At 50.1% G+C, this 22837-nt stretch overlaps 1 long non-coding RNA gene across 2 annotated transcripts in view; it reads left to right on the top strand.

Moving 5' to 3' along the window:
- The window catches only part of LOC138515773 (uncharacterized), a 60521-nt gene that overhangs the window by 11391 nt on the left and 26293 nt on the right, over positions 1 to 22837 (top strand). The window lies entirely within an intron of this gene.

Raw genomic sequence — 22837 nt, 5'->3', positions numbered from 1 at the left:
AAAAAAGTAGTCACTCAGTGGCCGATTAAAGCTTGCACCCTATGCCTGTTTAACCGCTGTGAGAAACCTGAAGGTGTCACCCTCGCTAAATCCTAGAGATCTGTCATCCAGGTGGCCAGGACATGGCCATCGCTATTGGATCCTGTGGGTGGACTAGTGAGGGAGGATCACCTGGATGGGGTGTCCTCGGGGAGTGTGAGTGGGACACTGACGGGTGAGACGTGGTATCCCCCTTCCTTCAACACCTTTTCCCCATCCTCTTCCGTAGGACATTCAAAAACACTGCCCCCCCTTTTCCGACACGAACACTTTCGCACAACATGAAAGACAATGGACTAACACCAGAGCCGTTTACCTGACTTATCCCAATACCAGGGTCAGGCAAAAGTCAGGCAATTTATCAGAATCACACACACCTGACGGCCCTTTCCCTTCCCTAGAGGGATAAAAAGGGGAGCAAGAGAGCATAGAGAGCACAGCACGAGCGAGGCAGACCGCACAATGAGACAGCTATCAAGACCAGGCAGTTCAAGAGGAGGAGAAAGGCGGCAAACATCGAGAGGCAGACAAGGAGCGACACAACCTTGCCCTTCTTGAGAAAACCCAGCGAAACCTCTGCAAAAGGAATCGTAAGACCGAGGGCAATAGACCAAGTGTCCTGCAGCAGATTTCAAAGGTACACTGAGCGTATTGACGCTGATAAACTGGATCGAGGGAGACTCCTGCTACCATGGTACCGGCCTTGACTCCAGTTGTGAAGAAAACCAAGCGGTTCATCACAGCCAGTGAGTCGAAGGAAAAACTGATAAGAACCGGGCTGTGAGGAATGAAAGTAAAAGAAGTTCAAAGAAAAATTGTAAAGGGGAGACCAGCTGGAGAAGGGGACCAGCACCACGTGGGTGCTGCTTCGAGAAACTCTGGTCGACTCTGATTGATCCCTGAGTGAAACTACAGATACCAGAAGGCCGTAGGAGAGCCGTTGAGATAGCTCAAAGTGGTCATACAGGAGGTCAAGCAAAATCCCTGTAGAGTCGAAAGCCTTAGACCTAAGAACTATAAGAAAGCAAGGGAAGTAAGGAACAAGTTACTTACCTGTAACTGTTGTTCTCCAGCATGGGTCTGGGATGGATTCGCTGGGAATCATTGGTAAAGAAAAAATCAGTTTCAGTTTTGTTTCTGAGCTGTCTTTCTACTAGTAACCAATGACTGGTCTCTGGGTCATACTGCCCCCAACCAATGACTGCCCTCTACCTAAGCCCCTCCTCTGGCAGCCATCTTCAGATTTGGTAGCACGTAAAGTGGCAGTATGACCAAGAGAAGAGTCGCAGAGGGGTTTGAGGGAGGGTTCACATGTGAATCCATGCCAGAACCATGATGGAGAACACCAGTTACAGGTAAGTAACTTGTTCCTTCTCCAGCATGTGGTCTGGCATGGATTCACATGCTCATGAATATAAGAATACATAGCAGTACACACATGCAGAACCACAGGAGGTGGCAAGGCTCAACATTAAGCATTTCAACAACGAAACATTAAGCATCTCTTACCTCCTCACCAGGCTCACCTTCAGGCGAACAGGTTGCACAGCACTGCCTGGCCGACTCTGGACTCCTCCCTGGAATCCCGGTCGACGCAGTAGAATCTTGTGAAGGTGTGCGTCAACCTCTACGTAGCAGCCCTGCAGATGTCCAGCAGGGACACACCAGACAGGAACGCCATGGTAGCAACAATCGCTCTGGTTGAATGGGCTCTCGGACAGCCAGGTAACGGTCGGTTTGCCAACCGGTGACAGAGCATGATGCAGTGCATGATGCAGCCGGAGAGCCATCTGGAAATGGAAGCCTTCGAGAGAGCCTTCCCTTGGTTCATAGGTCCAAAGTTCACAAACAGCTGTGATGTCTTCCAAAGACTCTTCATGCGGTCCACATAGAACTTCAGCACTCTAGCCACATCCAGCGAGTGCAAAGTCCTCTCAGCCGGCGACAAAGGCAACGGAAAGAAAACAGGTAACACTAAAGGCTCGTTGAGATGGAAGTCCGACGGCACCTTGGGCATGAAGGAGGGGTGCATCCTCAGCACTACCCTCATCTCGTGGAATGTCAGGTATGGAGGTTTACAGGAGAGGGCCTGGATCTCTCCCACTCGTCGTGCAGAGGTGATGGTCACAAGAAACACTGTCTTCCACGACAGGAACTTCAACAGTGCCAAATGCAGAGGCTCGAATGGCGGCCCCATGAGCCTGGTCAGCACCACGTTGAGCTCCCACGCCGGGGCCGGGGCCTCACCTGCAGGAACGACCGGAACAGTCCTTTCATGAACTCCTTCACCAGGCGATGAGACCACAGAGATGACCGCCCGAAGTTCTGGTGTAGCGGGAGATAGCCGCCAGATGGATCTTGATGGAGGCATGTGCCAGCCCTGCCTTGGCCAGCGATAGTAGGTACGGCAGCACTTGAGGGGCCGTAATCCGCAGAGGGTTAATCTTCTGTGCACGGCACCAGACAGAGAACCTCTTCCATTTGTGTCCATAGCACTTGAGAGTCGAGGACGCCCTGGCCTTTGCAAGCAAGCACCTCCTTGCAGTCCGCCGGGTTATTGTACACTCCGAACTCTAGTGCTGCAGGAGCCAGGCCTGCAGGTTCAGCGATCCTGGGTCGTGATGGAGGATGGCGCCTCCTTCCCTGGCGAGAAGATCCGCGTCCGCCGGAAGTTTGACCAGGGGGACGCTGACATGTCCAGAAAATCCGGGAACCAGATCTGCCTCGGCCACGCCGGTGCGACGAGGATCATCCTGCACCGGGACCGTCTGAGTTGACTGAGTCGCAGCAGCAACAGCAACGGAGGGAACGCATACAGGAACAGGCCGTCCCAGGGGAATGAGAAGGCATCACCCATTCTCCCCGGCTGGGGAAACCTGCTGGCGAACCTCTGGCACTTGGCATTCGTCACCGTCGCGAATAGGTCGATCTGGGGATTGCCCGATCGTCGGAATAGGAGATCCACTTGATCCTGCCGAAGCTCCCACTAGTGGCACGAGCGCAGCTCCCTGCTGAGTGAGTCGGCAATGGTTTTCTTTATTCCTGCCAGATGGAAAGGTACCAGGAGCATCCCTTGGGCAATGGACCAGTGCTACAGATCCTGCTTCCTGATGTAGAACATTGTGGTGGTGTTGTGAAGACCCTTACCACCTTGCCCTTGAGGGACGGAAGGAACAACCTGAGGGCCCAGAACATGGCTTGGAGCTCCAGGACGTTGATTTGTAGTGACCTCTCCTCCGGGAGCCAAAGGCCTCTTGCGTGGAGATCTCCGGTGTGCGCTCCCCATTCTTCCAGGAGGCGTCCGTCGTCACCGTTTCCTGATGTGCTGGGTCTGGAAGTCCATGCCCGCCGCTAGATGCGCGCAGGTGCCCCACCACCGGATCGCTTGGCGGAAAGTCTCACTGAGTGAGATCCTGTCTTTGAAGCTGCCTGCCACTTGCATCCAAAAGGCGTCGAGGAACTCCTGCAGTGGTCGCATCAGCAACCTGCATAGGAGCATGCAGTAAATGCACGATGACATCATGCCGAGTAGGGACTTGATGGACCTCACTCTAGCCACGTCCATGGTCAACAGCCGTTGTACCTTGTCGAAGATGGCCTTCGTCCTTTCCTCCGACCGCAAAGCCAATCGTGCCACTGTGTCGAGTCTGGCTCCCAGGAACAGGGCATCTTGCGACAGTAACAAGTGGGGTTTTGCGAAGTTGATCGAGAATTCCAGATCCGTGAGCAGTTGGACGGTCTTCGCTGTGTGATCGACGGTGAGTTTCCTTGACTTTGCTTCGGATGAGCCAATCGTCCAGGTAGGGGTAAATGTGGATCCCCTGCAGGCGCAGCCGCGCCACCACCACCGGTGCCAGGCACTTGGTGAAGACCCTGGGTGCTGACTTCAATCCGAAGGGAAGGGCCTTGCACTGATAGTGTCGTCCTTAGACCACGAATCGTAGGAACTTTCGATGTCCTTTGAGAATGGGGATGTGGAAGTAGGCATCCTCCAAGTCCAGCGACGATAGGAAGTCGCCTTCCTCCAGCTGTCCCAACACGTGCTGGAGGGTGACCATCCGGAATTTCTTGGACTTGATGCATTTGTTTAGACGAGGAAGGTCCAGGTGGGGTCGCCAACCGCTGGTCTTCTTTCGGGCGAGGAAGTACCGCGAGTACACTCTTCGGGACAAGTTCTATCGCGCCCTTTTTCAGCATTGCTTGTACCTCCGAAGTAGCTGTGGGATGTGGTTTTCCTTCCTGGCCACAGGTGGTAGACGGGGACACTTTCTTTGGAATTCCAGAGTGTGCCCGCGGCCCAGCGCGTCCAGCACCCAACGGTCGGTGGAGATGGACTCCCACACGCTGACGAATTTCACCAGCCGGCCTCCCACCGGGGTGCTTCGGTGGGGGCCCGATGCCGTGGCCGGTTCAATCCTGCTTCGCCAAGGCCTTGGCGTCTTGGCCTCCCTGGCGACGACGACGTCCTCCGGCCTTGCCACGGCCTCTGTAAGCCTCCTGTGACGATGAATGGGCCGCTTGGCGGTACAACGAGGAACCGCCACCAAATCCTTTGGAGGCACCTTGAGACTTGCCTCCGGAGGTCCGAAAGGGTGGCCGTCGTTGTTGGAGAGAACCCAAGGCCCGGGCCGTCTCGGTGTCCGTCTTGATGGCCTGCAGTGACTCGTCCACTGCCTTGCCGAACAGGTTGTTCCCGTCGAAGGCCATGTCCAGTACCCTGGTCTGCATGTTCTGATGGAAATCGGTGGCCTTAAGCCAACCGCGCAGACGAAGGCAAACGCTGTTGCCCATCTGGCGAAAGCCGGTGTCGGTGATGTCCGTGGCCACCGGGATGCCGTTGTCCGAAGCCACCACACCTTTCTGCAGGAGTTCAAGGGCTTCTGCCCTCTTGTCGTCTGGGAGGGAGTTCAGGAGGGAAGCGATCTTGAACCACAGCTCCCTGTTGTAGCGCACCGCGATCGCGAGGGCGTTGGCCACTTTGATGGTCGTCGCCGCCGACGAGATGACTCGTCGCCCGATGGCGTCCAGCTTCTTCCCCTCGCCGTCCGGTGGGGAAGTGGAAGCTGATCCCGTCGCCCCTGCCGATTTCTTCTTTGCCGCTGCGCAGACCACCGAATACTGGGACGGCTGAGCTCCGAGGCACATCGGGTGGAATCTGGGACCCGGTACTTCTTCTCATAACGGTCCCTCTTCGCAGGAGCCGTGGACGGGTTCTTGAGTAGCGACAGTCCTTCGTCCGAGATGTCATCTAGTAACGGTACTGAGAGGACGGTCTTCCTCTTGGCCTCCCGTCGCTGGAAGAGGAAGCCCTCCTTCTTCTGTTCTTCGGTACAAAGTTGGAAGAGCTCCGAAGGCCTGGCGATCATGGCGTGGAAAGAGCCAATTTCGTTGGGAGGGGAGGCCCGGGCAGGAGGTGATGGGAGATCCGTCCCGTCGTCACCACCATCGTCGTCCGTCCCCGTCGTCACTGTCTCCGTTCCAGTCTCATCCCTCGGTGGAGGGGAAGGAGGTAAAGGCTGGAAAGGAGGGGGAGGATGGATTCACCTCTGCTTGTTCAGTGGGCTTCCCGACGGTCCAGGTGCTGCTGGATCATCCGCTGGGGTTAAGGGCAATCTTGTCCTTATCTCCGTACACAGGGCCTGGATAGCCATCAAGATTGCTCCTGAGTTGTCCTGTGGCATAGGCACCAGTTGCGACGGGAGCGACGGCTGGGGAGTAGGGTCCCCCGTCTTCTCCACAGTCCGCGGCTCCTCGTCGGCTCCACCGTCGCTTTCTACGTCTGCCTCGTCGGGATCCCTCCCGTAGGACTGGACTTCCTCGAACCTCTTGTCCAGGATCTTTGCGATGCCAGCCAGCTCATCTTCAGAGGTGGTATCTGTGTCTGTTATGGCTACCGTGCCCCCCCTCTTTCTCCACCCGGGGTTTCACGGGGGTCTTATTGATAGGCTGAAAAGAGGATTCCCTCCGGGGTGGCAGGGAAACTCTAGGCCTGGATGTCGTCTCTACTGGGTTAGCCTCCACAGGCTTCGCCAGGGTCGCCACGACTCCTTCGATCGAGGCCTTAGCCGGGTGAATCAGGGCCTTCGTGACTTTGGAAGCGCCTGAGGCCTTCACCTTGTGGGGAGGATCGCTGCCTCGCTCCCCCTCGGCTGTCGCCGTCTGGTTCGACCGGGGCTTTCCCCTCCAGGTAGTTGGCAAGTCGGGTACGACGTTCCCTCATTGTCCGTTCCGACATGTTCTTACAAAACGCACAGTCCTTCTCCACGTGCGATTTGTGGTTGTGAAGGCAGTAGACGCACCGGGAGTGCTCATCTTCCTTGAAGACATTCTGTAGTCCGCATCCAGGGCAGCTTCTGAACAGCTTGGGTCCTGGAGTCGTGTTTCCCTTGTCCTGGGCCATGACCACGCGGCGTAGGCCTCAAAGGTCTTCCGGAATCCTCAGAGAAGTGAAAACTCAACGGAAATTCGCCCTGGAGGGGCGTAGAAAATTCCGAAACGGGTCCCCGTTGATCGGAAGTAAACTCTTTGAAAAATCGCAAAATGCAGTAAAAGCTCGAGAGCTATAGCACGAGGACTCTTGAAGGTGCGGTAAAAATCTGAAGATGGCTGCCAGAGGAGGGGCTTAGGTAGAGGGCAGTCATTGGTTGGGGGCAGTATGATCCAGAGACCAGTGATTGGTTACTAGTAGAAAGACAGTTCAGAAACGAAACTGAAACTGATTTTTTCTTTACCGAGGATTTCCAGCCTGACAACGGGGAATATTCATGAGCATGTGAATCCATGCCAGACCCCATGCTGGGGAAATCCTGCAAACATTGAAAGTAAATGTGAATGTGAAGTTGGACAGAGTGAACCTGGAAGAGTGATGCTGGGCCTCATTACACGGTAGGCGGTAGGGATTTACCGGTATCGGTAAAATACCGGTACCGGTAAATCCCTGCCGCCTTACTACGAGGTCCCTTAGCGGGTTGGAGTTTTAACGCCTGCTTTTTGCAGGCGTTAAATACCAACCCGCTAAGGGACCTCGGAGCTAATTACGGCACCGCTAAATTGCGGTGCCGTAATTAGCGCCTTCCCCATTCCCATTGAGCCCTATGGGGCAGAAATGGGAATGGGGAAGGGCAATGGCGGAAGGGGGATTTACCGCCCCTCCAACCTTGGGATGGGGCGGTAAATCCCCTTTCCGCCAAGGCGGTGCCGGTATTTTACCGGCATGAGCCATGGCGCTAATAGCGCCATGGCTCACCGCCTACCGTGTAATGAGGCCCGCTGACTAAGAGGGGACAAAGTCTAAAGTCCCAAAAAACAGTGCTTTGACAAACGTGAACCTGGTAGAGAGATGTCCACTATGAACTGTTAGAAAAGACATTAAAATTTGGGAACGAAAAGAAAGCCATAGTGAACCCGGTGGAGGGAGGCTGAAAGCAAAGAGAGGTCTGCGCCCTGAAGAGCGGGACCCAGGGGTGAAGCCATCACCCGAAAAATAAGCCATAGTGAACCCAGTGGAGGGAGACGGAAAGCAACGAGGGGTCTGCGCCCGGAAGAGGGGGACCCAGGGGTGAAGCCATCCCCTGAGGAATACGTAGAACAGAACTTTGCATTTGTTGGTCATTTTTGTAAACCTATCGGGCCCTCGAAAACAGGAGACTCAACCACTGAAGGCCTTGATATCGATAGGAACTGTTTTAGGATCCAAGCCCAGAAGAGGGGGTTTCCGGGGTGGAAGTCATCACCCAAGACCCACTGAAAGGGGACTGTATATATGATTTGTGGAATGCGATTGGTACCTGAAAAGGAACTTTGTGTTTGTTATTTTACTCACCCTAGAAGGCAAGAGATTTTTTGAAGATAAAAGAGACTTGGCCATCGAGGCTCCTGATAAGCTAAAACAGAACTGTCGTCTCATGCTGGGAGAGCTCGAGACTGTGCTGTGCTCCAAGACCCCACCTTAACCCGTGCTCAAAACATGGGCAAGGAAGACCCAGGCTACCATATCCTGACGTATTATTTGTGAACACTTCTTTCTTTTTTTGAAAACTATCCCACACCCTTTTTCGATTAGTTGGAAGGATTGGCAATAGGTTTCTTAGTATAGGCCCTTTTTCATTTGACACAATGCCACTAGGACTGCCTTATTTTCGTTTGATGGTCGACGCTTGCTCCTATCTTAGATTTAGGTTTAGATTAGGCGTTTTTCCAACCTGCATACAGTCTAATAAACACCCTTGAACTGTGATCACTTGTGTCTGTCTTTACTGTTGCCACCAGGAGTTCCTTACACGCCATCCCCCTTTTTCTATCTGCCCCCTCATCCACAGAACTTCCTGACAAGAGTTCATATCTGCCAACTAGATATATGCCACCACACGTAGTGCTATGGGTCTATAGGAGGTACAATTAGTGGGGTGTTTCCTGGGCTTCAGGATTAGCGTAATCATGGCTTCACCATAGAAGGAGGGAGGGAGCCTTGCTGGAAAGCTTCTTGCCAGACTTTCAACAAGTGCATGGACACTTTAGGACTAAATTTGTTAAAAAAATACAGCCTTTAAACCATCCGACACCAGGACTTTTGAGGTGGGTAGCGCTGCAATGGCATTCATTATATCCTTTTCCGTGATTGGGGCATTTAAGAGTATAGGGTGCTCTGATTTAACTTACGCATTGGCATATCGCATAGGTTTGCTTTGAGTTCCATAGGGAATTGTGTATGCTTCCTAGCATACAGTATCTTGCTAAAAGTATGAAACATATACACTATCACTCAGTTCTGACATAAGTGTCCCTTCATCGTTCAATATGGTCGCTATGTTGGTAGGCCCCCGTTCAGAATGCAAAACAAAAGGGGTGATGGCTGGAAGGTTTAGAATTAATCTTAACTACTGGTATTGCTCTAGGCAACCCTCCAGGCCATTGTTCATTGCCTGTCAAGCCATTACAAAAGGGGAAAGACCATATGCAAATCGGGCTTGGTCCTACCCCAAAAGGGGCAGTCTAGCCTGAACTACTAGGTCACATCCCTTCTGCACGAGACCACAAGCATCCACAAACATGTTTTGGTCTTGTTAGGCCTCATCAGTGAGGAGTAGCTTGGGTCTCTCGGCCCAGCAGTCATGGGACCCATGTCTGGGCATACCCGTCCCACTCGGGGCGACTACAGCAAAGCAAAAGAGGTGATGGCACTTTCAGAACACAACAGTAAGGCTAGTAAGCGGCAGGTCTTCCGTCCTCTCCATATTTCGGGTCTGTGTCTGGGCAGAAACTAATTTCACCTCCTGATCTGCCAGTGAGCGGAATTGGTCCAGTTGAACTTTTATGGATGGAAGCAGGATTGTATTGCTGGACCTGATCCATTTCAATCTCAAGTTGTCTGATCTCTACCTTGAGTTCCGTAAAACTCTTCCTTATGGCCTTATGGACTCCATTCTCTATGCCTATGCAGCATGAAGATAAACCTTTACTGTGTCCCAGATAGTAAATATTCAGGGGGACCAAGCCGATATTAGTTCAAAAAAAGATGTTAATGACCACGTTGATGTCACTTTTAAATGCTACATCCGACAGTGCATGCAATTTAAAATGCCAGAGACGTTGCTCAATCGCATTCTCCTCAAGAAGAAATGCCCACAATAAGCGGGGGTGTTCTGATAGAGTCCTGAGGAGCAGAATGCACTCTCAAGACCTATGTAACAGCCCCGTCCCGATTAAGATACATTCAATCCGTGACTGCATTTCATGGACTGAAGAGTAATATGAATATTCCCTATCACTTGGGTGGAGTGTCCTCCACAGGTCTAAAAGCTCAAAATCATACATGCCCTTGTGAATTTCCTGTGCAGATAATGAAAGAGCTCTAGCAACTCTGCTGGATCTACCTAGAGAGGTGCTTAAAATAGTGTTGAAATCTCCAGCCTTGGATATGAAGATGATTAGCACATTTACTGCTGTTTTTGCTGCCTATGCTCACGTGAGGTGGAGGAGGAGGAGCATTTAACCCTAACACAAGTGCGGAGCGTGGCGCGGAGGTGAAGTCAAGTCAAGGAACAAGTGATTATTGGTGGGGGACTGCCAGCCTTTCCAGTCTGTTTTTGCTGCCTATGCTCATGTGAGGTGGAGGAGGAGGAGCATTTAACCCTAACACGAGTGCAGAGTGCTGCACAGAGGTGAAGTGGAGGCACAAGTGGTTGTTCGTGGTTCGTGGTGGAGCGGCATGGAGGGGGTTACTCCAGTCACTAAGGTCTGCAAGTAAGTCATTGGCCGACCTCCGTTGGTAACCCAGGTTTCCTCACCCCTCTGCACTTTGGTACTTCCGCATGATAGTGGAGTGCGGAAAACCTGTAACCCGAAAGTGGGAAAGTCAAAGCAATACTGTTGAAAAACTGTACGTGAATATATTTGTACTGCCCTCCACTTTTGCCTGCTACTCTACGTCCAGACAACTGAGTGGCTATTTACTTATTCCGGCAATTGGATAAGGAGGAGTGTGCCAAGCTAGAATCCCTCCCGTGCTACTGGTTGACTATTGATTTGCCTCTGAAATCTATCGCTCTCCAATGCCTCTGACTGTTTCAAGTTTTGTGTTTATGAGAGTGGGGTTAGGGGGATACAGACAGACTAAGGCTGCTCCTTGAGCCATCGGGCGTTCCCTGTCCCCCCTCTCTGGGTCTCTGGAGGTTTTTCCTGAGGACTGGATGCCGGTGGCCATCTGTGACCGTGGGTGTTGTGGCTGCCTTTGGAGCCAAACAGTCCTTACTAAGCTATCAATCCAGGGTGGCGGGTGGCTGTATTTGTCCCGCAGATGGTTGTGGTCCTCTGTGGCCAACAACCCATTACCATTTGTTTCTTATGCTCTGGCGCATGCCAGAAGGTCCCACTGCAGAGTCACCATTTAGACATTGACGTTTTAGCGGTCTGTTTACTCTTTTTAACCAATTTTATAATGGCTCAATTTTACTGTTCTTAGGTGCATTTCCACCATAAGCAAAGGATGATCAGAGACCGGGGGCACTGACAGAAAGGGCAAAAAAACGAAACAAATTAAAACGGCCCAGGAACTTGCCAAGGTTAAGCCCCATCTTTTGCAACACTCCCTTGATTCGTATTTGGAAGACATGGCCAGCAAAATAGTGAATTGCGTTACTGTTACTGGAAAAGCAACATGGGATGCCATTTCAGGTTCAGGAGGGAATCCCAAAGGTTGCACCACTGAAAAAATAGTTGTATTGAGGGGATGGGGGCCTTAGGGGGCACAGTGGTTCAGGCAATGGCTCTACAGGAGCAGTTGCTTGGGGTGTGTATACCTCAGGATCCTCTGCACCCTGGTATGGAGGCAGATAAGAAAGTAGAAGTGGAAGGGGAGGGGGTGAGACTAGGAATGGGGCACCGGATGGTGAGTGTTAGAGGTTACAGTTTGTCATATTAGAAGTTATTATATTTAAATGTCTATGTATTGATGGGCTTGTGTGTGCAATACATCTCATCCATAACTTGGTTACTGTTGTCATAATATGTTCACTGACATCACCTCCTGGAATGTGGAGTCTCAGGATCTGGGGGACTCCACATTCCACTAGGTCAGTTGCGAAGATTTCCCCTGGCTGGGGGTCGTTGCTGTTACTAACTCAATAAAGAGTTAATTATAACTTTTGCACAGTGTGGACCCATCATTACGTGTCTTAACAGTGAGGGTGTGTAGTAACGGATCAATTGGTGAATAGCCATATGGGTGGGAGCCCGGAGAGGGAACTGAGACAGGATCTAAATTCCTCCTACAGGGGGGAGGAGGATAAGCTTTGGCTGGAATCACTTCTAGATGTAAAGCTCAAGCCCCTTTAGACCATCCTAGAGTCATTGCAGATGTTTAAGTCTGGGGTAATGAACACAACTGGCTACCCTGGATGACTCAGAGTTCTAACAAAAAGAGTGGCAGAAATAAGTACAGTTGGGGTTGGGGCAAAGTCGGTAAAATACTATCGGGGATCGGGGGGTTGAGGGGTGACCGTCCTGGCCCGGTCACTGAGGTTGGCGGGCTGGTGTTGCCGGCAAAGGATAAGGCAGTAACCACACAGTTATGCTCGGTAACTGTTAATTCAAATTTTACGGGTACTGGGAGGTCCGACTTAAGCTTTAGGACTTTCATAGGGGACACTGGGGCTAACATGCATATAGAAGGGCTGTAGAAGAGCATTTTGAATTTACTACCGTCCGCAGCCCCTCTTATGGGGATTATCATGGGTGTACCGGGGCGCCCTAAGTGTGGATTTGAATTAACTATTTCACTAATGAATAAAACGACCTATTGGATCAACACCAACCTGAATGGACCGAGCATTGACCCAAGCCTTATATTAATGGCAAGAAGGGTAGGAAGGGTAGGCCAAAAACCTAAATGTATGAAGGGGCACTGCATAGTGGTTTCCTTCTCGGATGCAACAATGGTTTGTTATTTGGTCAACTCTAATTTATCCAGAGGCCTAAAACCAAACAGCTACAGTCTCCATAGTAGGCCTGTCTCTCAGGATTTGTTTTACGGTTGTACAGGGAGGTTGGCTGATTCAGGGAACCGCTTGAGCAAATTTGTTAGGAGGAGGGAAGCACAGAGTTACCCCACGCACAGGGGCCTTTGTATCCACCTCTTGGCCACAGATTACCCTTGGGTTGGAGGTCCAACCCTAATTTAGAAATATTGACCCCACAGAAGGGAGAGGCGCATACTATTGGGGTTGAGCTAGCTAATCGGTATGAGGCCCTAACCTCCTGTGAAGATCTGGACTGACGTACGGCTGACCAGCCCAGCCCAGTCGACTGGGAGCTTTGTGAGGGGGGCGGGTCCTGAGATTAGGGGGTACACATGTTATCTAAAGCAGCCCCTTTGGTAGCTAGCTTGTTATCCTGGAATATAGCCAGGCCAGGGGAAAATTCAAAGGGGAAGTCACTGTGGAGATTTAAAAAACCCAGAGGCCTTCCACTGACCCATCGGAGGCACACGTAGCCCGGTGCCTGGAGGAGAAGTAAACCACGAGAGCGAGACCCGACTACAGGAGAAAGAGAGTTCCCCCTGAACAAAGGCAAAGGAGGTGCCCCCCATGCTTCGTTGGTGAGAGAGGCCTTCCCGGGGGACCCCTCGGTGCCGTGGGGCAGAGAGAGGGCTTGAAACCATCTTGTTGCGGAGTGGGGAGGCAGACGACGGGTGGTGGCTGGGGGGCCTCAAAGCACACAGGGGCCTCGCAGCACACTGCCCAATGCCACCTCGCCTCGGAAGGATCCACAAGAAGAGGTGAGGAGGTCGCAGGGGAATGAGGAGGCCCAGAGGAAGCCAAATCACGAGCCAGGCTCCCCCCCACACCTGGCATATATAAACGCTCCGAGACACGCTGGAGGGAGCGGGGGCCCAAGAACTCTCTCAGACCCTCTTTTTCGGTGTGCATGGGTCCCAACGTTGGAGGGGAGGGCAGCTCGTGGACTCCGGAGGCATGGAGGGGGATAAAATAGCGGCCCTCTGAGGCTTCCACATCGAATCCCGGGGTGCCAATAAACGGGACCCCGACCCATTTCAGCGCAGAGCCCGGGAACCCTGAGGCAGGCGCAGAAAATAAACAGGCAGCAGGTGCCCCGCCATCCCAGTCCTCGGTGGAGCTCCGAGCCACGCAATCCAGCCCACCCACGCCAGGGAAAGACAGAGAACACGGAGGGAGCCTAAGGCCAGAAGCAGAAGGCTCAACACGGGAGGCCCCACCAGAAACTGGGCCCCAGACCTCATCTGGCGAATCGCTTAAGAACTCTGGGCTTGCAGTGTGGCCCCTCCAGGGCAAAACAAAGGAGTCTGGAACGAGGTCCCAGGGGTACAGACAGGGAAGCCTGGAAGTCTGCACCAAACTATTGGAACCCAGGGGACCGGAAACCTGGAGCAACCATTGATAGGCACCCCTGAGCAACAGCAACAAGCACTTACCCACGCAATCCTATCCCTCCAGCGTTTCTGTAGGCCTCAACCAACACTAGGAGCTGTGCCTGGCGACACGCACTACAATATGGCCACCGGAAGTGTCCCCCCCCCCCCCGCACCACTTACCAGGGATGATCTTAAAGACATGGAAATCAAGGCCATAAGGACAGATACACAGGCCTCGATAGTGGCTCTTAAAGGGAGAGTTGACACTCTTGAAGAGGAAATGGAAGGTATGGAGAATAACCACCTCCAGACTGATCTTGTCACAATACACAATAATAGGAGGAGAGGTCGACACTCTCCCCCGAACCACAGAAGCCGAATGAAGTCGACCCTCCCACCGTGGTTGGCACAGGTACCTGATATATATATATAGACAGGACACCACGTGGCAGCCAGTGGGGGGAAGAGGGTTAGGGAGAGGTTGTGGACAGGGTGAGGGGTTTTAGGAACACCGGATAGAGGGTATAGGAAAACCTAGTTTGGATAGGACTGGGGGAAGTACAGGGAAAAAGCCTACACTTAGTAATACTTATAACATCATACTCTGCAATACTCTGATTCATTGATTTCATATGTGGTATTACTGCCTGTTACCTGATAACCCATACCTTGAGAACATCTTAATACATGTATCTCACACACTGTATGTCATTGACATGAAACAACAAAGCATGATTAGCAGATAAACATACGATGGGAATACTCCCAAGATGAAGACATGACACATGGCCCCCTGGCTGGTATATGCAACACTTATAGCAACTAACAAGTACAAGCACGACAATAATTAAACGTGTAGAACATAAAGATTTGTCGAATGCTTCCTTGCAGCAGAACAGAAAAATGTGCACAGTCTCTCAACACCGAGTGCTTCTATGAGCATGCTCGTAATCACATGTGCATTCCATTAATGACCAATAAACCCTTTCCGCACTTATCTTGTGTCCGGGAAGCTCCTGAGCCTTCCCGGACGTTGAATGCTGTTGCCCGTAGCAGCCGTGAAGATCACTCCTCTCCCCGCTGCAAAGTGCTCACGCCCGCCGCCTCCGTGTTCCTGCCAATTTCATAGCGGGCGGCTCCTGACTTCTCCGAATGCTGCTCCGACCGACGCAGCTTCGACCTCCAAACAAAATAAGCCACACCTGCCGCGCGGCGTGGGCCGCTCATAAACCGTTAGCAATCATGATCAGCTGGCCCTACGCGCGCACGGCAGTAAACTACCCAGCCTCCCAAGTACTGCTGGGAATTGTAGTTTTGTTGGACTTTTTCAGTGTTTTAGCCCTCTGAGCCCAGTGTACACATGCTTGCCCTTATTCCTGACATTACCTCCTCTCCGAGGGCCCTTCCCAGGACCTGGTTTACCCGGATGTTGTCGATGAAATTGTTTAACCAACCTTGGAGCATGTACTGATTCCGCCAGCTCCCAAGAACAGTCCTCCGGCCCATAACCTGTCCAGTTAATCAGGTACCATAACCGTTGATTCCTTATTTTTGCATCCAGAATACTTTTCACTTCATACTCCATCTGACCTTCTTTCATGATGGCTGGTGGTCTCTTAGCAGTCATCCCCGGAGCTGCGGGTTTAAGTAAAGAGACATGGAATACCGGATGGATAGGTACATTTTTTGGCAAACGTAATTTCATTGCAGTGGCTGACACACATTTAATTATCACGTAGGGCCCAATGAAACGAGGCAGAAATTTTCGCGAGCCTATCCAGGCTAAATTTCGTGTGGATAACCACACCTTATCTCCCACTGCATATTTAGGACCTGCTTGTCTATGTCTGTCAGCTTGACTTTTATATTGTCTTTTGGCTTGTTCTAAATTTGCCCGTGCCTTTTGCCTGATCTCCAGAAGCAACTGCTTTCGCTCTTGTAACGCGGGGATTTGTCCCACTTCTGGCAAATGTTCGGGTAGCATATTCTGCACTTGTCCATATAAACATTCATTTGGTGCCATTCCCAGGGAAGTGTGATAGGTATTATTGTATGTGAATTCTGCCAACCATAATGCTTGTACCCAAGAATCTCTGCCATCTCCCAAGTACCCTCTTAAATATTGCTCTAGGGTCTGATTAACGCGCTCTGTTTGCCCATCAGTTTGAGGATGATAGCTGGTAGAGAGCGCACAGTTGATTCCCAGCATCTGACAAAAGGCACGCCAAAACCTGGAGGTGAATTGTGAACCTCTATCCGATATTATACACTTTGGTAACCCATGCAATCTGACCACATGTTGCAAGAATAACTCTGCCAACTTTCCTGCTCCTGGTATTCCTGCACATGGAACAAAGTGAGCCTGCTTAGACATGAAGTCCACTACTACCCAAATGGTATCATAACCATTATCAGGAGGTAAATCCGTAATGAAATCCATCGAAATGGAAGTCCATAGCGGACTTGGGGTTGGTAAGGGCTGTAACAACCCTCTCTTCTTCCCATGCTCTGCCTTGTTACGTGCACAATTCTCACACAACCTTAAGTACTTCTCCGAGTCTTGTTTTACTGTGGGCCACCAGAAATATTTCCCTAGCATCTCTTGCATTTTTCTCAAACCTGCATGCCCTGCCAATGGAGAATTATGGCACCAGTATAATGCTTGCTTCTGTAATTCCTTGGTGGGCAAGTACAGTCTACCCTGATGATAGGGTAAGCCTTCTCGTAGGGTACGTGCGGGATGTGTTTTACACCATTCCTGCAGTTGTCTAACTGGTAAAGCCTTCTTGACCTGCTCAATGATTTTCTGTGTAATAGCCCCGACAATTCTTTCAGGTGAAATAACAGTTTTAATTTCCCCTACTGAATTATCCACATTTTGTTGTCTAGACAAAGCATCCGCTTTTCCATTCTTACTACCTGGTCTGAATGTAACCACAAAGTCAAATTCATTAAAATATTGAGACCAACGTAGTTGCCTAGGGCTTAGCGATTGTGCCGTTGTGAAGTATTGCAAGTTTTTGTGGTCTGTTACCACCACCACCTGATGTCTTGCACCCATCAAATAATGTCTCCATTCCACAAATGCTAATCGAATGGCCAATAATTCTTTATCCGTAATAGAATAGTTTTGTTCACACCCTGACAATTTCTTAGAAAAAAAAGCCACAGGATGCAAAATTCCCTCTTCATCCTTTTGTGATAGAATAGCTCCTACTGCCACATTACTAGCATCAGTTTCCACCTGAAAGGCTCTCTCTAGTTTAGGATGCCTTAACACAGGAGCGGTAGTAAACGCTGTTTTTAGTTGTTGAAATGCTTGCTCTGCCTCCACACTCCATGTAAATCTCACTGCCTTTTTTAGTAGTTGTGTAATTGGACTAACGATTTTGGAGAAATTGCCAATAAAACGTCTGTAGAAATTAGCAAACCCCAAGAAGGATTGTATATCTTTTATACATTGTGGAGAAGGCCAATTCACTACTGCTTGCACCTTCCTTGAGTCCATCACAATCCCGGTGTTTGTCAATATAAAACCCAGAAATTCCACCTGACTTACATGAAATGCGCATTTCTCTGATTTCACACATAATTGATATTCTTGTAACCTTATCAACACTGCTGTTACATGTTTTACATGTTGTTCTGGGGAATCTGAATAAATCAATATATCATCAATGTACACAATTACAAAGAGATCAATAAACTCATGCAATACTTCTTGCATAAAAAACTGAAAAGCAGCAGGGGCATTACACAAACCAAACGGCATGACAAGATACTCAAATAATCCAAACTTTGTTCTGAATGCAGTCTTCCACTCATCTCCCTCCTTCAGCCGTATCAAATGATAGGCTCCCCTTAAATCCAATTTGGTATAAATCTTTGCATTCTTTACTTGGTCCAATAGAACCGAAATCAAAGGTAAAGGGAATCGATTCTTGATGGTCACCTTGTTTAATGCCCGATAGTCTATGCATGTGCGTAGCGTCCCTTCCTTTTTAGGGACAAAAAATAAGGGAGAAGAAACTGGAGAAGTAGAGTGCCTAATAAATCCTTTAGACAACATTTCATCAAGATACTCTCGTAAGTGTTCATTTTCCTTCTCTGTAAGGGCATATATTATACTACAAGGTAATTTCGCCCCTTCTTCTAGTTCAATAACACAATCATAGGTCCTATGAGGAGGCAACTGCTCCGCCACTCTTTTGTCAAACACTTTTGCAAATTCCATGTACTGTGAGGGAATTCCTTTTTCCACTGCTCCCACCACTTGGGGCCCTACTACCTTCTCAATTAACAATGCTGTGGGGCCTGTTTCAAGCAGCATGTGTTCTTGACACTGTTGTTCATCAAACCTTACTGTCCGTAGTACCCAATCAATTTGCGGGTAATGTAATCTTAACCATGGCATTCCCAGAATCAACCCAAATTGCGGGGCTGCTATAAGGTCAAAGGTAATTAGTTCTTGATGACCTCCTTCACAAATCATTTCCAATTCCTCAGTCTGTTGTCGTATGGGACCTGATATTAATGTTGAACCATCTACCGACTGGACTCCTTCTACCTGCTGCTTGTCAACTACAGGTAACCCTAACTGAGTAGCCAGTGATATGTCTACAAAGTTACCTGTGGCCCCTGAGTCCACCATCGCCCTAACCTCCTGTTTCGTCAAAGCAAAACATAATGTAACAAGAATGTAAAAATGGGAAGTTGTCCCACCCACCGTGTTTGCAATCCACCTGGGGAATCTTACTTCTAATGGGCCTGACACCTGTGTTCCCCTCAAGGCCGGCCCAATTCTTTTCCCGCCTCCTTTGAACTCTTTTCACCACTCTTCTGAGGAGTATTGGGACATGTTCGTATAAAATGCCCTGCTTGCCCACAATACAAACACAACTTATTGGACCTACGTTGTTCCTTTTCTGCCGCCGATAATGGCCCTCTGACACTTCCAATCTGCATTGGTTCTGCTTCACTTGCCCTTCCTCCTCTACTTCTGTCTAGTCGTACAAAAGGTGCTACTTCCGGTCTCTTTTTATCACCTTTCCTTTCATTCATGCGATGATCCAACCTCAGCGCTAAATCTATCATAGCAGTACATGTGCTCGGTTGAGGCTCCACTTGTGCAATGGCATCTTTTAATTCCTCCCGTAATTCTTGGTAAAACAATACTGTTTGTTTGGCTGTTGGCCAGTCTGTCTCTATGACTAGCCTGTTAAACTGAGTTACATACGTTACTAGGTCCCGCACTCCTTGTTTTAATCCCAACAATTCCTTATCCTGAGCTAGAGATACCTCTCGGCGATCGAATAGCCGGCCAAATTCCGTCAAAAACCCATCCCAGTTATATAATAGGGGATCATCCTTTTGTACCAAGGGCATTGCCCATGCTGCAGCATCCCCGGTTAAATAGGAAATGACAAAAGCCGTTCTAGCTTGAATAGTCTCGAAGGCCGTAGGTTTACACAAGAAATGTAATCTACACTGTGTAAGGAACATCATGTACTTTCTGGGATCCCCCGAAAAACGCTCGGGGGCTGCCAAGGGGACACTACTGGGAGGGTGGACAATTACCGTGGAATTCTGACTAGAAGAGGCAACTCCCATTGCACCTACCCCCTCCAAAGGAGTTCTCTGAGCAACCAAACTTTGAACTTGAGTCTTCAAATTATCAGCTTCTTGTCTTGTCTGAGCTAATTCTAACTGCATATCTTGTAGGGCCTTTAGCACATCGGCCAAAGGCGGAGGAGTCGCTTCCATTTGGCTTGGGTGGTTTGAGTATCCCAATATGGGGGTGGCTTATTATGTCACAATACACAATAATAGGAGGAGAGGTCGACACTCTCCCCCGAACCACAGAAGCCGAATGAAGTCGACCCTCCCACCGTGGTTGGCACAGGTACCTGATATATATATATAGATAGGACACCACGTGGCAGCCAGTGGGGGGAAGAGGGTTAGGGAGAGGTTGTGGACAGGGTGAGGGGTTTTAGGAACACCGGATAGAGGGTATAGGAAAACCTAGTTTGGATAGGACTGGGGGAAGTACAGGGAAAAAGCCTACACTTAGTAATACTTATAACATCATACTCTGCAATACTCTGATTCATTGATTTCATATGTGGTATTACTGCCTGTTACCTGATAACCCATACCTTGAGAACATCTTAATACATGTATCTCACACACTGTATGTCATTGACATGAAACAACAAAGCATGATTAGCAGATAAACATACGATGGGAATACTCCCAAGATGAAGACATGACACATGGCCCCCTGGGCTGGTATATGCAACACTTATAGCAACTAACAAGTACAACAAGCACGACAATAATTAAACATGTAGAACATAAAGATTTGTCGAATGCTTCCTTGCAGCAGAACAGAAAAATGTGCACAGTCTCTCAACACCGAGTGCTTCTATGAGCATGCTCGTAATCACATGTGCATTCCATTAATGACCAATAAACCCTTTCCGCACTTATCTTGTGTCCGGAAAGCTCCTGAGCCTTCCCGGACGTTGAATGCTGTTGCCCGTAGCAGCCGTGAAGATCACTCCTCTCCCCGCTGCAAAGTGCTCACGCCCGCCGCCTCCGTGTTCCTGCCAATTTCATAGCGGGCGGCTCCTGACTTCTCCGAATGCTGCTCCGACCGACGCAGCTTCGACCTCCAAACAAATAAGCCACACCTGCCGCGCGGCGTGGGCCGCTCATAAACCGTTAGCAATCATGATCAGCTGGCCCCACGCGCGCACGGCAGTAAACTACCCAGCCTCCCAAGTACTGCTGGGAATTGTAGTTTTGTTGGACTTTTTCAGTGTTTTAGCCCTCTGAGCCCAGTGTACACATGCTTGCCCTTATTCCTGACAGATCTGCTGGACATGAAATATGAAGCGAGGCTGACAAACCTGGAAATGAGAGAAGACGACATGCTTTTGAAGATGGATGACCTTGAAAACAGGGAACTCCGATATAACCTGCGTATTCTAGGGGTGACCCAACAAAAGGGGGAAGACAGCGGCAGACGTTGGGAAGATAGTCCTAGGCTTAATAAAGCAACTCTGCACCCTGGAGTTGGGCAAGGAAGTCCAGCTGGAAAGAGCTCATAGGGGTGGTGGAGGCAGAGGGAAAGGCCCAAGATCTATCGTGGTGTGTTTCCTCCGCTACAGAGAAAAGATGGAGGTCCTAGAAAAGGCAAAGAGACTGGGGTGCTTCTCCTTTGAGGGGGACACAATCAGGATTTATCAAGATCTCTCCGCCCTCACACTTACCTGCAGAAGGGAATGCCGTCCCCTCACACAATGGCTCACTAACAGGATATACGATATAGATGGTCCTACCCATTTGCCCTCGAATTTGAATGGGATGGAGTGGATTATCAAGTCACGGGGGAAGGAGGCTTTACAAAGGGACCCTGACGCCCCAAGAGCATAGACGAGAACTACAGGGCCCCTGGGCCAAAAAGAAGATGAAGGGCAAGAGAAAATATTTTAAAAAACAACACCCCGACGCATGATCTAGAGGAGGATTAAAAGATTGGGGCTGCATCAGAGGTGCAGGAGTCGGGAAAAGTTAAAGGACCCCAGCCGGGGGTGGCAAGGAGATAAGGACAGCAAGGGACGGACGGACCTCTTCCCCGAGTGGCTTGCCAACTGGCAAGCGTTGCAGACAAGGATGGGAGGGGGGGTCGAGGAGAGGGAAAGGGTTGGGAATGTATGGGGTCAGGCACAACATAGATCGGACTCAAGAAGTGAGCTGAGCGGCTTCCATATGGCCGGAGGAGGTGTGAATCCAAAAATGTCATTCGATGACAGACAATGAGAAAAGGGGCCGGGTTGAAACTTTAAGTCTAGGATCGCTTAATGTAAAGGGCCTTAACTCACCAACAAAGCGCTCACTCCTGGGGAGGGAAACGAAGAATGCAGATCTGGGTGTACTCCTAGTACAAGAAACTAGAACAGTGAAAGGGGAAGAAAAGCGCATTCCAGGTTCACATGTGGGCCAGATATTCTGGGCATCAGGCCCCACCAAAAAGGGAGGTGTTGGGATCCTACTCCACAGAAACCTTAGGCTAGAGTCGTCAGTTTGGGGCAGAGCAGGTGGAAGAGCGGTGGTGGTCTCGGGAAACCTGGAAAACTCCAGAATTACCATAGCAGCCATTTATGGCCCAAATATGGGTCAGATGCAATTCATCAAGGAGGTACTGAGGGAGGTATTGGATAGGGCTGAAGGGCTCATCCGCTTGGAAGGCGATTTTAACATGTGGGTGGACCGGGGATTGGATCATAGTGGGAAGCCGATCCCCACAGGTAGTAGGGGGGGCAGCCATACAGAGGGTTCTTGAACTTAAGGGGAACCACAGGTTGGTAGATCTTTGGAGGGAGACTCACCCAATTATGAAAGGCTATACATTTTACTCCGCAGTCCATGGCTCCAGAACCAGGATTGATTATATATTTCTGGAACACCAGCATATGAGCAGAACTGATGCTTGTAACCATCACCGGGTTAGGTGGTCAGATCATGACCTGGTTTGGGCAGACATTATTATATCGGGTTTAAAACCGAGGGAATCGTTGTGGAGGTGCAACAACCTCCTATTGAGGGATGCGGTTTTTAGAGAGCAGATGATGTTTTCAGCCATTAGAGAGTACTTTGATTTAAACAACACTGGTGAGGTTCACCTGGAGACGGTATGAGAGGTGGCTAAAGCTACATGGTGGGGTAGATTGATTAGTGAAGGGGTGGCCAAGAAGAGAACTAGAACGCTCTTGGCCCACAAACTAAGATCTGAGATACGCCTATTGGAGAGAGTCAAGGGGAAGGAAGAGAAAGAGACGGAGAGAGACCTGGGGATCACCAAAACCAAGAGACAGGAACTTAGAGAAATGGAGATTGGTAAAA

The sequence above is a fragment of the Ambystoma mexicanum genome, chromosome 6q, assembly GCF_040938575.1.
Source record: "Ambystoma mexicanum isolate Mex_15411 chromosome 6q, UKY_AmexF1_1, whole genome shotgun sequence".
Classification (NCBI taxonomy): Eukaryota; Metazoa; Chordata; class Amphibia; order Caudata; family Ambystomatidae; genus Ambystoma; species Ambystoma mexicanum.
This window is presented reverse-complemented; position numbering and strand designations above follow the sequence as displayed.